Source organism: Eriocheir sinensis, chromosome 30 (genome assembly GCF_024679095.1).
Source record: "Eriocheir sinensis breed Jianghai 21 chromosome 30, ASM2467909v1, whole genome shotgun sequence".
Taxonomy (NCBI): domain Eukaryota; kingdom Metazoa; phylum Arthropoda; class Malacostraca; order Decapoda; family Varunidae; genus Eriocheir; species Eriocheir sinensis.
The window spans coordinates 8,122,787-8,134,380 of record NC_066538.1 but is presented as its reverse complement, the minus strand read 5'-3'; the positions used below and the strand labels follow the sequence as shown (position 1 = coordinate 8,134,380).

The 11,594-nt window shown below is 37.6% G+C and overlaps 1 protein-coding gene across 28 annotated transcripts in view; it reads left to right on the top strand.

The window, feature by feature from the left end:
- Positions 1-10,620, top strand: part of LOC127005543 (kinase D-interacting substrate of 220 kDa B-like) — a 148,190-nt gene extending 137,570 nt beyond the window's left edge. For 5 of the 28 annotated variants that reach the window (XM_050874468.1, XM_050874469.1, XM_050874470.1 and 2 more), the window contains one exon: positions 1-5,773. This exon is cut by the window's left edge and continues 1,527 nt beyond it. The gene's annotated coding sequence lies outside the window, so the exon portion shown is untranslated. The other 23 variants (XM_050874475.1, XM_050874474.1, XR_007758698.1 and 20 more) reach the window with 22 other exon arrangements.
- Positions 10,621-11,594: the final 974 nt, after the last annotated feature.

The following is an 11,594-nucleotide window of genomic DNA, read 5'->3' as shown; positions in this document are numbered from 1 at the left end:
ATTTATTTCATCGAGTGTTTGTTTCTTCGTTTCTCGAGTGATATTATGGTCGATATTACAAGACACGTTCGCTTCTCACATCAGCTATTTCTAAAGGTCAAAGAGGGGGTCAGTCGGGTTCTCCTAGTGTTTCTTCAGGTTCACGGTACAGAGGGAGGGTCAAACTACCACCAGGGTCATAAAACTACTCCTGGAAATGCCCAAAAAGTTCTAATTAGTGTTTCTTCAGGTTCACGGTACAGAGGGAGGGTCAAACTACCACCAGGGTCATAAAACTACTCCTGGAAATGCCCCAAAAGTTATAATGAGTGTTTCTTCAGGTTCACGGTACAGAGGGAGGGTCAAACTACCACCAGGGTCATAAAACTACTCCTGGAAATGCCCCAAAAGTTCTAATGACTGTTTCTTCAGGTTCACGGTACAGAGAGAGGGTCAAACTACCACTAGGGTCATAAAACTACTCCTGGAAATGCCCAAAAAATTCCTAATGAGTGTTTCTTCAGGTTCACGGTACAGAGGGAGGGTCAAACTACCACTAGGGTCATAAAACTACTGGAAATGCCCAAAAAATTTCTAATGAGTGTTTCTTCAGGTTCACAGTACAGAGGGAGGGGCAAACTACCACCAGGGTCATAAAAACTACTGGAAATGCCCACAACTACGAAAGCCTTGTTAAATGTGTGTTCTTGGGCGACGAAGTGTTTTATAATACGACCCAATGAGTAACGTTTATGTCACTCCGTCTGTTCGTTGTTTTATATCGTTTTACGTTACTGGTTTGTGTTGATCCTGAAGTGGTTTTATCCTTAGTTTCTTTTTATGGTAATCTTAAGGGAACACTGTGAGTCGTTCCTTTACCAATCAGTCTAGAGAGAGAAAAATAAAACTATAAATAGCCTACCAACTGTTCACTTTAGTTAGGATGTGCAATAGACTATTTACGCATGTGCAATACAACACAGTGAACAAAGTGGACATAGAGATGAATTATTGCATGTTTAAAAGGTAGGATAGAAAACGGGATATAGTGAGAAAGTGAAAGAAAACGATCGGTAGGTTTAGATGACTTTAATGAGAGAAAACGTGATGTGCTGAGGTGAAACGAAAATATATTAGCAGCAAAATAGGGAAAGAAAAATATGAGGTTAGATGGTAATGAAAGAGATTGTGAAGTAGTGGTAAAGGGGAAGAAAATGACTTAGAGAAGAAAGAAAGAAAACATGATGTAGAGCAGAAATGAAGGAAAATGAATGTTAGGCTTAGAGGAAAAAGGAAGAAAACATGATATAGAGCTGAAGTGAAGGGAAATGAATGTTAGGCTTAGAGGAAAAGGAAGAAAACAGCAGAAGTGAAGGAAAATGAATGTTAGGCTTAGAGGAAAAAGGAAGAAAACATGATGTAGAGCAGAAGTGAAGGAAAATGAATGTTAGGCTTAGAGGAAAAAGGAAGAAAACCATGTAGTGCTGAAGTGAAGGAAATTGATTGGCAGAATTATAGGAAAAGAAAGGAAACCTGAAATAGTTCTGAAATGGAAGAAAGATATCAAAAGGAAAATACGAGAAAAAGAGAACGTGATATACTGAAATTAAAAAAAAGTGGGAAAATAGGAAAATAAAGAATGTGACGTAGTGCCATAGTGAAAGAAAATCATTGATAGGATTAGACTTAGAAGACGGTAATGAAGGTAAACTTTAATATATTACTAAACATAAAAAGATAATTATTGGTAGGACTATAGGACTTAAATAACAGAAAACGTAATCTAGTGCTTAAGTGAATATGAAAAAAAGAGTTGCCATAGTGTGATATAGTAGGAATATTCAATTTGCCAAACAGTGAGATAGAAGATATATAAACTAGAGCGTGCAAAGAATAGGGAGCAAATACTCATCCATACGACAGTGAACAACAACAACAACAACAACAATATAGCTTAAAATTAGAAGAAAAAATGTGTCCACTCAGAAATCATCATAATTGTGTATTGGATTTATTGTGTTATTTTGAATGATTGGTATTTTGCTTTTGATCATTGTATTACTTAGGTTTATATTGGCAGATGAAGATTTTAAGGTTTTATGGTACACTATATTTTATTTTATTGTATTTTTTGTCTATGAGCGTGAATACTTTGACTTGATATCCTCGGTTAATATATTTTTCTTGATGTGTAATGACTAGTTATTAAGTATCATTCTTATTTTCATTTTATTTGACATGAAGATTTAGAAGTTTTACGATATCTTTTTTTTTTTTTTTTTTTTTTTCTATGAACGTAAATACTTTCTCTTGTTATCCTCGGTGAATCTGTTTTTCCTCGATGTGTGATGACTGGCTTGGTTGTGTTAATTGTATATTCGTTTCCTCTTTATAATAAGGTGTAATGACTTCAAAGACCTCCTCCCAAAGTCTCCAGATCTTGCCTAATAATCGGATGCTCTTCCTGACGGGGTTCAAACCGACTATTACTGGCTCTTCACTTCTATGGCTCAGCGCTCTAACCCATTCGACCACTGCGCCACAAAATTTACGAAGAATTTTTTTATATAAATTTATGGAACCGCGCGCGACCCTTATTCTCAGACAAGTCTATAAATTCTCAGACGTCTCGAAGTCTATACTTGGATGAAGGGCTCTAATAAAGGGGATGTCAATAGGGTTTTGGTTGTAAAAGAACCAGATAGGACACGTAGCAATGGTTTTAAGTTAGATAAATTCAGATTCAACAAAGACATAGGCAAGAATTGGTTTACCAGTGGACTGGTTGGATAAATTCATGGATGGTGAGGTAAGGTGGGGTCAGGATTACAAGAGTTCCTTACGTTCTTATGTTCTTATGTTCTTACTTTCGGCTCCCACAACAAATATTTCCCAGGGTCACAAAGGATGTTACTCTGGGTCTCATGAGTGTTTTTCACGTTCATGGCCCAGAAGCCTTGCCAAACTATCACTAGGCTCTTAAAACTACCCCTCATGAAAATACTAACAAAACTCTACGGAAGCCTTTACAAAGTGTGTGTGCTCAGGCCCCAAATGTTTGAGTATATGGCCAGTATTCTCAGACGCTTTTGGCTCACACTAAAGGTTTCCCAAGGCCACAAAGGAGATTAGTTGGGTTCTTTTTAGTGTTTCTCACGTTCATGGTGCACAAGCCTTGTCAAACCTCACTACCCCTCATGGAAAGACACAAAAAAACTTCTACGACAGCCTTATCAAATGTCGGTGCGTAAGGCCTGATATGATTGAGATTAAGGGCCGGAGCTTCACATTATCAAGAAAATCATTAAATATCCTTACTGACCGAATTATTGCAAGGGTCGAGCAATGGAATAGAAGAGATTGACCAACATGATCACAGGTACCGAGAGTCGAGCAAAATTCAAATTGATTCTGATACAATTGTGATTTTTGTGCTGTAGGTATCGTCAGCATCTCGGAAATACCTAGTGGATACACACACACACACACACACACACACACACACACACACACACACACACACACACACCACTTGTATCATCTTCAATTTGAATTTCGCGCGGTAATGACGCAGCATATCTCTCCTAGTCTCTGGCTCGATCCTCTTTTTCTTTAGACCTGTATCGCTTTGTAGCCCTTCATAGGTCCTCTTCCTCTTGGTCCTCTCTTCTGCTTGTTGATACACTATACCTTTCCATAGCACTACACTCTTTATCGTTCCTCACTATAATACAATATCGCGCCATATTTTCCGTAGTCTCCCGTCTGTGGGCGGAGAAAGAAACTGGGAAGAGGTCTTTTGGTCGTTACGATGAAACTGTCGGACTATATTTAGTCTGTTAGCGTGATGACTAATTGTATAGTCACCGTAGCCGATACTAGGGCTAGGCGGAGAGAGAGAGAGAGAGAGAGAGAGAGAGAGAGAGAGAGAGAGATTGGTGATTAGTAAAGGTAAAGTTGGGGGCATACGCTGTAGCAGCGCGTGGGATCGGTGCTCATCTCTGTAACATTGGCCCTTGAGCCTGTGGTGGGAGGGAGCCCATTACCCCGGGACACAGATTGGTGATTGGTGATTGCTAAGCCTTATTTTCTCTAGTTTATTCATACCCCCCCCCCTCTCTCTCTCTCTCTCTCTCTCTCTCTCTCTCTCTCTCTCTCTCTCTCTCTCTCTCTCTCTCTCATCAACCCCCAAACCACACTGGCATTTTTTTCCCTTCAAATCAGTCGTTTAAACACGATTTGATTAGTCTTATTATTATTATTTTGAATCAGTGGAAAGTAAGATTTTTTATTTTTATTTTGCTGCTTTTGTTTTTATTTACTCGTTTATTTATTCATTATTGCGTCCCATTATATATTTGGTAACGCATTTCTTTATTTGTTGCGTTAGTCTCTTATTATGAGCAAAAGTCTCCCGTCACAAATCTTTCTCCCTGTATCTGCTTTTGAAAAGAGAATTTTTGTGTGATAATATTTCTTATCACTAATTATTACGTCTGCTTTTCATTTCAATATTAGGTTAACTTCCTTCTTGTATCGAGTTATTAATGTCTTTGATTTGACCTGATGGGCGTCGTGGCTTTGTGATATATCATGATTGTTTTCGTTTGTTGTGTTAATTCGCTTTCATGTGCATTATGTTATCCTTCGTTTTTGTTATTTTTGTTTGCCTGTGCACATGTTATTATATGTTGCATTATGTAAGCGTGCGTTAGTAGGCGACATATGTTTATCAATACTCACAAAACTGTAGTGCAATGTAGCTAAGGTATTGCTAATGTAGGTGACGGTGTTGCATTATTATTATTATTATTATTATTATTATTATTATTATTATTATTATGTAAGGTGCGATGTGCCATATACTGTTTAAGATATTTTTACCTTTCCCGCATTTTGCCTTTAACTTTTTTTTGTAGGATACGGGAGCCTTATATTACAAATTATTACTTTCATGTCACCAACTTACACTTATTAACCATTTCTATTTTCTTGTCACAAGGGGCACTCAAACAGACCTGTAATTTTTTTAGCATATGTATTTTTCATCTGTTTTTTCCCATCATTTGTCTGTGTTTTACTTTCCGCTTCCCGTTTTCTTCCTGTCTTGGTTTATTTTTATTAGTCGAGGAGAGAAGGATCACAGGGGGCACTCAAACAGACAGACGTATTATCATTTTTTCCTATCATTCTTTTGTTTTCTACTTTCCGCTTCCCGTTTTCTTCCTGTCTTGGTTTATTTTTATTAGTCGAGGAGAGAAGGATCACAGGGGGCACTCAAACAGACAGACGTATTATCATTTTTTCCTATCATTCTTGTGTTTTCTACTTTCCGCTATCCGTTTTCTTTTTGTCTTATTTTATTTTTATTAGTTGGGGAAAGAAGGATTGAAGGGGCACTCAAACAGACAGACGGAAGGAAAGAGAAGGAGGGGGAGAGGGAAAGTAATGTCTGTGTAGGTACGGCATAGATAAGAAGGAAGGAAGAAGAGGAAGAAGAGGGAAGGTAATGTCTGTGTAGGTACGGCGTAGATAAGAAGGAAGGAAGAAGAGGAAGAAGAGGGAAGGTTATGTCTGTGTAGGTACGACGTAGATAAGAAGGAAGGAATAAAGAAGAGGGAAGGTAATGTCTGTTAGGTACGGCGTAGATAGGAAGGAAGGAAGAAGAGGAAGAAGAGGGAAGGTAATGTCTGTGTTGGTACGGCATAGATAGTAAGGAAGGAAGAAGAGGAAGAAGAGGGAAGGTAATGTCTGTGTTGGTACGGCATAGATAGTAAGGAAGGAAGAAGAGGAAGAAGAGGGAAGGTAATGTCTGTGTTGGTACGGCATAGATAGTAAGGAAGGAAGAAGAGGAAGAAGAGGGAAGGTAATGTCTGTGTTGGTACGGCATAGATAGTAAGGGAGGAAGAGAGGAAGAAGAAGAAGAGTAAGGTATCTAATCATTTGTGTGTTTTCTACTTTACGTTTTCCGTTTTCTTTGTCTTGGTTTATTAGAAGGGGAAATAGGGGTTGAAGGGGCACTGAAACAGACAGAAGGAAAGAGGAGGAGGAGGAGGAGGAGGAGAGGGAAGGTGATGTCTGCGTAGGTACGGCGTACTAAATAGATAGGAAGAAGAGGAAGGAGAAGGAAGATGATGTCTGTGTAGGTACGGGGTATTTAGAAAGGAAGGGAAGGGGGAGAGGAAGAAGAGAGGAAGTAAGATATCTTATTACATCTCATATTTCAACAGTCTGTCCCTTCATTCATAAAGAAATCAGGAAAAATAGTCATGCGTGTCCATTCTTCATCATTATTTCAAGTATTACTAAAAAAAAGGTAAAATAAAGTGACGTACGATAGTTTATACACGATTACTCAGTTCTCAGTTCTACACACGTGAGAAGTCTTGAGTGAAGTTTAGAAGCAATCACTAACATATTTTCGACCCGCCACAAACACGAACATAGTTGTGTATAGGAAGGGCGGGAAACAATTATGGCCTTTCATGTCTGGTGGGAGAAATAGGTTGTTCTCCTTGGCCTCTCTCTCTCTCTCTCTCTCTCTCTCTCTCTCTTCGTGGGTCATGTTCAGTGGTCAGGTCACAGGTGGCGCCTTAATACAAGAACAGGACGTGTATATATGTGCACGTGTGAGAGAGTTGGAAGGATTGGCTGTATGGTATTAGTGTTGTTTTTGTTAGCCTAAATATAGCATGCCTGGGGTCGTTTTTGTTTATTATTGGGTTTTAATTATCTCTATCAGATGCCTTTCTATTCCTTTTCGGTAAGGGAAGTAAATTTAATTGGTATTCGTGAGTAAAAAGGGAAGGAGAGGAAGGGTGAGTGGATTCGGTGCTCAGCTGGTTCGGTTTGGTTGGGCTTGTTATAGTATATATTGGCTGAGTTTACGTAATTTGGTTTTATTTTTTTATCTATTCGTTATATTCTTTTATCAGTTGCTTGCGTATCACCATTCATTTAATAAGAAAAGAACAACAAAGTATACAAATGCGCATCTATTAGCTGTTTTTTTGTTAGTTCCTCTCTATCTAGTTACATAGTAAAGAAAAAAAAGTCACTGATTTATGGAGAACATTTCTGATTGGGTGAATTTTTGCAACATTACCTCAGAAAGTTTGTATTATAAAATAACAAAAGCGCATCGCCAACCATTGCTTCGAGCAAGCGACGACTCATCGTGACCCTCGCGCGGCCGGCCAGGTGAATTTCCATTATTCCTCGTGTTTTAGCTAGATTTTAACTTTAATTTTCCACGCAAATATGATTTAAGGGTTCGGGGAGGGAGGAAGGACCGAGAAAGGTTAGCGGGGCTGCGGGCAGGGTGTGCTGCTGGTGGCGGCTCGGCGCGGGGGAGGAAATAAGTGACTGAGTCTCAGGGTTACGGCAGGTAGAATTTAGCGTTGAGAAGAGTGTTGCGCTCACAGGTATTGAGACTGTTACTCGTCAAGAGCACATGGGGAGGATACATTAGTGTCCACGAGGGGTTGCAGGATTATGGAAAACTCATTTCACAGGTACTGACGGTGATATGGGTTGGGGTGCTGTTTCAAGCACACGGGTTATCCGTAACGTAGTGTATATGCCTCGGTATGGTCAAGTGAATTTATTCGGCATCGCAAATGTTCTGCATGATTACTAAGAAAGAGGAGTTCTTACCTTATTAATTAAGCGGCCATAGGGAAAAAGTCAAGGTGGGCGGAGCCCCTCCGTTATGAGTTCGGAGAGTGAAGGGTGGCACAGCCCCTCCATTAAGGGTTGGGTTAGATGAGAAATAATTATTACCTTATTAAGATGCAGGGAGTGACTATTGATGTGTCAGGGTGGGGCTCAGTGCACTGCAGGAAATGTTCCCCCAACATCCTTACCACAAAAAGCAACAACTATAGATTCCGCAGAAGAAAATTATACACCCCCCCAAAAAAATATGCCCATGAAAAGAAGTCTGTCTTGAAAATAACACACCCACTTCTGCTGCATAATTACCAGAATCTTAATATCCTAAAAATGTAATTTATTTATTCTTTATTTAATGGACTTTTTGCACACTAAAAGATTACTTCCTCTCTCCCTCCTCATTTCTCTGCCTCATTGAAATGTGCTTTATTTGAACAATTGTGAGTCTGACTGGACTGGCTGGACTTCGTTTAAAAGCCAATTGACGATGTTGGTTCTTGTGTACTACTTTTTCATTTTTCCTCTTCATTCATACACATTATTCTCATTTACACCACCATTTTGATATGCCAGTGTGAGGGAGCTTGCACTGATATTTTGTCTTTAGGTTACTGTGCTCAAAAGTCTGTGGAAATTGTTTTGATTTTATAATATTATCTTTTTTTTTATCATTGGCTCTTTTTTCATATCATCAGCAGGAAGATAGGAAAGTATGGAATATGTAAATGTGAGGGAGGTTAACCTTAATTCTGTCATTTGTTTATTGGAGAGAGAGAGAGAGAGAGAGAGAGAGAGAGAGAGAGAGAGAGAGAGCACACACTACCTACCAACCCATTTACCTTCCATATAAGGAAGTTTAGAATGTCTTGTCCCACGTCACTCTTGTCTCACCCTAGTTCACACCTCACACCTGCTCCCAGCGCCTTGACACAACCTTGAGGCACAGTTAGAAATAGTACAAGATAGATTGTAAACCTGCACTGGTATTCACATTCTTCTGGTTATTTCTTCATCCATATTGTCTATATTTTGCCTCTATATTTCTTGCATTCCTTATTAACTGCACATATTCACATTCTTTTTGTTATCTCTTCATCTATATTTCACTTATGTTTTCACCTCTATTTCTCACATTCTTCATTAACTACAGTGCTGCTCACATTCTTCTGGTTACCTCTTCCACCTATGTTTCTTCTATATTTTCACTTATATTTCTTATACTCTATATTTTCTTTACAACACATGCACCTTCACTAATAGTTTTCATATGTTACAGGTTATTCATTTTTCCCTTACTTCACATATTCTATTTTTCTTTCCCTATATTTAGCACAAGGACATTCATAAATTAGCATTATACTTATAATTTTCACATGCTACAGGTTATATTTTTTTCTCTTACCCTCAGTACCTCCTGTTTTTTTTGTTTTGTTTTCTTCAGTATGTTGTAAGCCCATTCACAAATCAGCATTACACTTAGAAATTTATTTAGCTTGTAGAAAAGGAAAACAGTTTTTTTTCACCTTCATTTCCTCCGTTGATTTATGTTTTTTTTTCCTCCTTATGTTTATCAGAAGCACATTCACAAATCAGCATCACCTGTAGGAATATATTTAGGTCACAAAAGAAAGGCAAGACAGTGTTTAAACCATCACATATTTTGTCATTCTCTCGTCTCAGATTTCTCGAGAGTTCGGTAGACACAGTTGTCCAATTTTTCCCGCCTCTGATCAATCCACCACCAATGTAGGTTGTGCTTTATGGAGAATACTAATTATAGACTGTGATTGTGTGTGTGTGTGTGTGTGTGTGTGTGTGTGTGTGTGTGTGTGTGTGTGTGGAGTCTGATCAGATGTTAAAGTGCAAGAAAGATAACATTGACACAAGCTTGTTTTTGATTAATAAATTTCAAAATAAGTATCCCCCCTTTATTTCTTTTACACGTGCAGTATGTATGTGCCACTTGTAAGATGATGTTTACAAATGTTATTCCCTTCAACAGTAAATATATATTCTGCCATTTTTCTCTTGATTCTGAAAGTCTTCATACATACTAATGTATACCTCAAATTATATTATGATGCTAGATTTTCTGGCTTTGAAGATGTCTAAATTGGTACGTCTTCAAGTGTTTTCATTATTCATCATACACAAACATATAACTTCTCGCTTCCTCTCATGACAAAATGACGCAATTATTGTGTAACTCGTTCATTTTTATCCGCTTGTCATGGTCTGTCTGTCTGTCTCTCTGCTACTGTCATCTGTGTAGAAGTATGTTACCTGTGTTTCTTATGAGTGGCTGGGGGTAAATTGTGTGTGTGTGTGTGTGTGTGTGTGTGTGTTTGATATATGGTAATAGGTCACTGACTTTGTATATACATGACTAGATTTAGGTTGCTTCTATATTACAATGTTTAGGAAAAGATGGATGTATGCATTATTATCATTATGATTATCAATAAGTATTATTGTGAGGTTGGTTACGTTGTTTTATTCATTGATGCATCTGCATTTTGTACTTTGTTCATTATTGTATATTCTTTCCTGAGTATAAACGGGGCCTTGTAGGTACTATGGAACTGTTGTTATTATTATTATTATTATTATTATTATTATTATTATTATTATTATTATTATTATTATTATTATTATTACTATTACTACCTTCGTCGCTGGTGTAATATGTATAATTTCAAGATGTATAGTGCAATCTTTGTTATTATTCAGTATACATTAAGTTAATTACCAGTATTTGCTACTACTACTACTACTACTATTACTATTACTACTACTACTACTACTACTACTACTACTACTACTACTAGTACTAACATTATAATTTCTTGCAGTGGTTCTAGGGAATCATTCAACAGATACAGTATATTTTTTGATGCTGTAAAGGGCATGTACTGTGGGACATTCTCACATGTTTTCAAGATTAATACATATCTAAAAAAGACACTGGCTGGTGGTGTTATTATCATGTGTCCCTTGAGTGTGTGGTGTGTATTTTGGGGGGTATCAGTTTCTAAGTGGAGTCTAAATGAATCAGATGAGGACCATAAGATGATATTTGTTACTGCAGTTATAGAAGGAAAGTTAGGTTGTGTGTGTGTCAGTTAATGTGTGGAGTGTCAAGAAAGCAGAAGGGGAGCGATAGAGAGTAGTGGTGTCCCAGAATTATATGGAAAAAAAATGACAGTACAGGTTCAGAATTTTTCATAGTTTTTTACAGTTAAAGGGAAAGCTCAAAGGGAATAAAATTTGTAACTGATAAGGGCAGGGATGGCAAATTATGAGGATAACTAATTACTCAGTAAATTGAATATGACTAAAAAAACCATGATAAGAAGCAGTAATGTGTCATAAGGTTCATTACTTCTTACTGTATTATGGATGAACAGAGGCAGGGATAGCAAATTATGATGAAAATTAATGAATCAGAAAATTGAATGTGACCTTGCAGAAGACGATAAGGAAAAATTGCAGTAGCATGGTGTGTGCCAAGATGCATTACTATTTACAATATTATGGATGAAGAAGCAGAAATAGGAAATTAGAATGAAAATTAATGAGTCAGAAAATTAAATGTAGCCAAATAGATGATGATTATAAGAAATTGTAGTAGTGTAGTGTGAGACAAAATGCATTACTGCTAACAATATTATGGATGACAGAAGCAGGGAAGACAACGTAGATACAAATTAGTCAGTCAGAAAATTGTGTGATAATAAGACGTCAGGAATACCTTTTACCATTTTTTCCCTTTGTTTTTGCCCTTGAGTTGGTCACTAGACAAAGAGGAAATAGAAGAAAAGAGTGAATGGTTGAGGAAAAAGGGTAATGAAAGGAGAGGAAATAAAGAGGGGAAGAAAAAAATAAGAGAAAATAACTTAAGAAACAAACCCCCCCCCAAAAAAAAAAACAATCCCGACTGC